The sequence below is a fragment of the Ictalurus punctatus genome, unplaced genomic scaffold (assembly GCF_001660625.3).
Source record: "Ictalurus punctatus breed USDA103 unplaced genomic scaffold, Coco_2.0 tig00163737, whole genome shotgun sequence".
Classification (NCBI taxonomy): domain Eukaryota; kingdom Metazoa; phylum Chordata; class Actinopteri; order Siluriformes; family Ictaluridae; genus Ictalurus; species Ictalurus punctatus.
The window spans coordinates 1-6,592 of record NW_026521186.1 but is presented as its reverse complement, the minus strand read 5'-3'; the positions used below and the strand labels follow the sequence as shown (position 1 = coordinate 6,592).

The window sequence follows — 6,592 nt, the reverse complement described above, 5'->3', positions numbered from 1 at the left end:
AAAAAACATGAAAATATTAATAATAAAAATTCATTCATTAATTCCTAAAAATCAGAAAAGTTGGCTGGACTAGAAAAAACATGCACAATGACCATCCAAGCTGATTTTATTTTATTAATTACATTATTTTTGCAGACCCAGCAGATACAGTCAGGTTCATAAATATTTGGAAATGGCAAAGTTATAGTTTTTAAAAATATATTTTTTTACCACAGTATATTGGAGTGGAAATAAAATAATATCCATATTCATTCTTTCATTCCAACTCCAGTATACTGTGTTCGACAGCTAAATAATAACTTTGTCAAGTAACGAAGAGGAAACATTAGCATTGTCTGTACACAAAAAAAAAGAGAACCTCTATGTTATGTTAGTATCCGGGTACTGGTATTGCACCTCCCCATAGTCCACCTCCTCTGTATTAAAGGTCATTTTAGATAGCAACTATAGAAAATATAGTAGTTTAAAAAACAACACCCTACTACACACTCGTCTCCTCATGCTGCAAGTGCACACTGGTTTTGGCCTAGTAGGGCGAGTAAGGGGAATTGAACACAAGATTAAATAATAATACTTTACTGCTGAGACAATAGCTCCACCTACAGGAAGATGTCTGCAAATAACTCTACAGTACATGTCTATTTAATTTTAAAATAGGAATTCCATCCATCTTCCCCTGCTTACTCCTTTTCAGGGCGCGGGGGAACCTGGAGCCTATCCCAGGGAGCATCGGGCACAAGCCAGAGTAACCTGGACAGGGTGCCAGTCCATCGCAGGGCACATTCACACAAACCATTTATACACTACAGACACTTTAGACACGCCAATCAGCCTACCATGCGTGTCTTTGAACTGGGGAAGGAAATGGGAGTACCCGGTTGCCAAAAAACATTTTCAGTACACCTTGGTGTAGATTTTACAAGTCTCTAGAACTGTACTGAAGCATTATTCTTATAGAAGAGATTTACTTCATTTGTTTTGATGATGGTAGCAAGCAGTGTCTAACACTGGCAGTTGCATTGCGATTTGATTACTGTGAAGATTATAGCATATGATTTACATTTTAATACTTAAAACACCAAGGTGTACTGAAAATGTTTTTGGCAATGTTCTACTAAGACACTTTATATCGGCTTTTGATTTAATTTGCCAGCAAACTGTGAATAAATATTCACAACAGTCAGATTTCAAAGCAAGGCAATTGTTATCAATGCTGTCTTTGCTTAATAGTCATACTTGCTTGTAGTGCAACCATTAGCATCCTTTTAAGCTGCCTCCACTTGTCTTGCAGTGCTTCCTTAAAGCTGTCTGTCATGAGGAAGTAAAATACTGGGAAGATGACACTGAGCCTATGCAATTAGCCGTGTCACTGCGAAACCGAATCGATGTAGTCTACGATGCACGGTGACAAATTTAATTCAGGAAGCCGAGAGGCAATGCGCACAATCCTCATTATATGGATGGGTGTGTAGAGCACCAGAAACATGATTGCCACAGTCCCACGATTCTTACTGGCCTTTGAAGGATGTCACATGCATTTCCTCTCTTTCATGAGAACAGAAACCATGCTTTGCGATGATAGAAACAAACCCACCAGGGGCATCACATGTCCAGTTTTTGAGCACTATGCTGTAAATCAGAATAACTCTGGCCACTCTGACACTTGCAAAATCACAACACACTGTCCAGCCATTTCCTCCAAGTCCTGGATAATGAAGTCTATGAGGGAGCAGCAATTTGAGCATTTACCAAGATCCAGTTCAGTATGGTGATGCACAATGAGGCCTTGAGTGTCAACAGGATGTGTTCTCGCTGTGGGTGACATGCAACAAGAAACGGTCCACACTTACAGGCATCATGAAAGGATGCTAGAGTACAAGTTCACATGGAGGATGTAGCGATTGACCATGCATAGTGAAGTACTGAATTTCTTCTGGTTGTAGCGTAGTTATAGGACAGCTCAGGTAAAGTACACAGGTAGATGAAAGAGACACAGACAGGTTAAACAGGTACAAGTTTGGACTTCCAAGCAGGGAGGCAAAATATATAGCCTAGGACCTGCACTAGGTTTCCGATGAAGCCAATAGTGAAATTCCAGGCCATACACTGGCGAGAGGTAATATCTTTCTAATAATGGAGCGATGACACTGCAGCAGTTGTCCTACAGCCATAAAAAAAATAGTGTATATATAATTACTGTACATAAAGGGTTCTATTTTCATGTTATTGCAGGTATAATTTGCTGGTTAACACTAGAATGATGCTTTTTTTGTGGGCAGATTAAAGTAGTGTCACATGTGCTTCCACATTCCACATTTCTTGACCTCCCTTAGATGCCTTAGTTTTAATTTGATCTCTCTGAATTATGTTCTCAAAACAATAAAAAAATAATTATAGTTTGTATGAAGCAGATTATTATTATTCTCAGGTGTGGGGCTTTAATTCTTTTTAAGCTTTCAACCCTATTTTGATTCATAAATTGTTTTAATTTATTAGCAAAACTGCGCAATTTAGAATGAATGTTGTATTTGACAGTGTTGTGAAAGAGTTGCTGTGAACTTAAGTTCAGAGGCATCAAGATAAAAATGTGCACTTGTCCAAATGTTCTACATAAACATATACAGTGGGGTCAAAAAGTCTGACCATTTTTTCTGATGTGTTTTTTCATTAAAATTTGAAATCAACAGAAGGTCATGAAAATTCACAATGAGTCACAACTAGTGATTGGGATGAATAGGTTGTACAGTATCGTCCCATTAGCTCAGGTATTCCAGGTATGTCAAGTATGTAATACTGTTCATTACTGTAGCAGGTGGGGAGTCGGTTAGCGGAAGTCTGCAGAGGGTCTGTGCTTATTTCGTTTTCTTATATGAACAAGCTGTTTCTCTCTCGTGTGTGTGTGTGTGTGTGTGTGTGTGTGTGTGTGTGTTTGTGGTGTTTGTGTGTGTGTGGTGTTGTGTGTGGTGTGTGTGTGTGTGTGTGTTGTTGTGTGTGTGTGTGTGTGTGTGTGTGTGTGTGTGTGTAAAAATGTGTCATTTAGAGGTGAAGAGACAGGAACAATCGCATGAGATCAGCATGTTTATTAGGGCATATACAAAAAACATAGTCATGAATCAAAGTATAGTCAGTTAAAAGATTAAACTATTGAACTGGTAAAGAAGAACCCAAATTTCTATAAAAACTAGTTTAACCTCCTGGGAAATTGCTCTAACCTGGAAATAATCTAAATTAAATCCGTAGCAATAAATAAATTTCAAGACATGTGGTCATGATTCTTACAGAACAGTGAGAAATAGTTCCTTTCTACACCTCTCTTTGGATCAAATATTATTCTTGTTACAAATATAACGTTAGAAATCTTCATCCTTAATTCTCTAGCAGGAAAAAAAAGTGTTATTTAGAGTGTGTAGTGTAATGATATAAAATATCATATGACACTTTTTGTAATAAAATAATATCTGTAATAAAACCTACGTAGGCCACACTAAGTAAAGAACATAATTAGCATTTCATTTAAAATGTCATGGTGTCAAAACTTATAGCAGCGGTCATCAGTTCAGAATTTATTTCTGGTGTAAAACAGCTAAATGTTTTAAAAGGTTACTTAAAGTGGACAAGTTTAATTACTTTCTCACCAAAAAGCTGGAAGGTAATGTTTATCTGTATAAACATACATCTCTCTCTCTCTCTCTCTATCTATCTATCTATCTATAAAGCTATTAAACAAACAAAAAATAAAAAATACAGCCATTATTAACTATTTCATCATCAATATTTAATCATTTTAATATAGGATTAATTCTACTTGGGAAATTCACCCTGGGAGGTGTTTTTTTTTTTAACAGGAAAAATAAACGGTTCTTTACACAGACCTGTGCATTTTGGACATGCGCAGGATTTAAAGCTGTTTTTAAAGCATTTCACAGAGACTGATCCTGTACTGCAGGGTCTGTCAGGTTCACTGCATCCTGTATGTATCCGTGGTCACAAAATTAGAATTGGAAGCTTGGAATCATGAGCTGTTATTATTCTGAAATGTGAATCAGAACATTCCGAGTTGAAAGGCTGATCTGCATCAACACAATCCACATTCAGATGAATGTTGTACATTCAGTAGCTCTGACCTGCACAGAAAATGAGTAAACAGGAAGAAGAGAAAGGGAATGGAGAGGAAGGTAGATGGGATGTCCTGCAACATCATCAATGAGCTGCGGTTAGAGAAGCAGCTCTGTGACGCCAGTCATCGTGGTGGACGGCGCCCGAATCCACGTGCACAAGATCATCCTGTGCGGCTGCAGCAAATACTTCATGACTCTCTTCACCAACGGCGGGTATACCTCCTGATAAGCCCAGGTACAGCATCCTAACGTTTCGCCGAGATAATGGAGCTGATCGTAGGGTACGCGTATATAAGACGTGTTAACATCACGGAGAAAAACGTGTTTAAGCTGCTGATCGCTGCTGATTGTCTGTGGTGAACAGCCTGCTGAACGACTGCTGCATGTTCCTGAAGGCTCAGCTGTGTCCCGAGAACTGCATTAACATCTGTCGTTTAGCTCACTCTACTTCTGCGAGAAGTTGAAGCAGCAGGCCTTCCGGTTATCTTGCACAACTTTGAGGAGATGGTGCGGCTCTCTGAGGAGTTCCTGGACCTGACGGTCGAGCAGCTGAGCGAGATAATCGAGAAGGACGAACTGAACGTGAAACAGGAGAGTGTGGTGTTTGAAGCCATCTTACAGTGGATCAAACATGCGCCATGGAAACGGAAAGCGCACATAGGAGTGTTACTGCCCAGGGGGCGTCTGGGGCTATTGACACACGATTACCTTATGAACAATGTGAGCAACAACGTTTAGTGATGGACGAATGACATGTAAGCTGATCGTCACCAGAGTTCTGATGGGCATCGATGACCTCAACCCGAGCCTTCCTCTCAGCTCTGATCTCCAGAGACTCCGCCTGCCCAGCGCCGTTCTGCTGGCCATCGGTGGCTATGGCCACAAGAATCTCAATACAACTCAATACAACTGTACAAATGTTTGTACAAGAAACATAGAAGCGTATGATACGCGAGCAGCACGCTGGGTCAACGTCACACGACGAGAGTCCACGAGCCTATCACGGGACGGTGTATCTGAATGGCTTCGTGTACTGCATCGGAGGATTCAACAGTGAGGGTTTCCTCAACAGTGTGAGAAGGTTTGACCCATCACCAGAACCGGGCTCAGGTGAACCCCATGCACTCTTGCCGGTGTGACGTGAGCGTGTGTGTGCTGGACAGTCGTATCTATGCGATGGGAGGATTTGAAGGCTTCTATCATCTAAATACAGTAGAGCGATATGAACCTGAGAATGATCGGGTGCATGATCGCGCCGATGCACGAACAAGGAGTGACTCTAGCGCTACAGTACTGAACGGCAAAGTGTACATATGTGGAGGGTTTGACGGGAAGGGTGTTTGTTCACGGGGGAGTATTACAGTCCTCAGACGGGAGCGTGTGACCCTCATCACCCCCATGATGATCAGAAGGCGTGGACTGGGCGTGGTTGCGTACGGAGGATGGGTTTACGCTGTCGGGGGAAATGATGGTGTTAATCAAATAAGCAATGTTAGAGGTGTATAATCCTCAGACCAACGTGTGGACACAAGGTCCAGCCATGAACAACAAGCGCAGCAACTTTGGCATTGAGGTGCTGGACGATCTCCTGTCGTTGCTGGAGGAGATAACGGCTCTACCTCCATGGATGAAGCGGAGTAGTGTTATGATAAGCAGACTTCTGAATGGCATGCAATCGAAAACATGGGGATTTCTCGCCGTGGTCTGAGCTGCTGTGTGCTGTCTGGTTTACCCAACATGGCAGATTACGCTGCTCCCCGAGACGATCCTACAGAGTCCCTCAGAGCTCACAGAGCACCAGAGCTACCTCACACTCCTGCCAACGTCTGAGACGTACAAATAAACCTCTCCCTTCATCAGCATCCTTTTGTTCTCAAGAATCAAATTACCACTCTGAAGCAGTCAAACTACTGAATTTGCCTTTGTTTCCCCTCTTATGCTGCAAGCCGTTGTACTGAAACTCGTAAAACCACAACGTCCCTCGTGGAGACGTGTGATAGAACAGTCCTGAGAGCTCTCCACCACACACGTACACATACCTGAGATCACAATGACATGGCGGCACTCATGTGGTCAACGCTAAACAGAATTCCTTCACGTTATTTTCTATGTGATGAAACTCGACTTTGATGACTTGTAGCTTTTATGTCATAAGTTTAAGTTTGTGACGTAATTCTGCTGATTTTAGCCCAAATTCACTAATGTGATCAAATCACTGTAACGGATCATTTTTACGAGCAAAGATGAAGACAGGGGACGACGATTATACTCATTTCTCTCTGTACATCACAGGAATAATTCATGTAGGTCTTATTAATATGTTTATCAAACTCAAATATGACCTTGCTCAGAGTATCCAAAGCAGATTTCGGAACGCCGGAAAGCCTTTAGTGATCAGGAGAGACCGGAAAACTCGGTATCTGTTCCTTTCAGAGCTCAAGTAAAACAGAGTGCAGCATTAATACCAGCAGATC

The 6,592-nt window shown here is 41.4% G+C and overlaps 1 pseudogene; it reads right to left on the bottom strand.

Annotated features, from left to right (window-relative positions):
* Nucleotides 1–1,207: 1,207 nt before the first annotated feature.
* Nucleotides 1,208–2,316, bottom strand: LOC128632690 (succinate receptor 1-like; annotated as a pseudogene).
* Nucleotides 2,317–6,592: the final 4,276 nt, after the last annotated feature.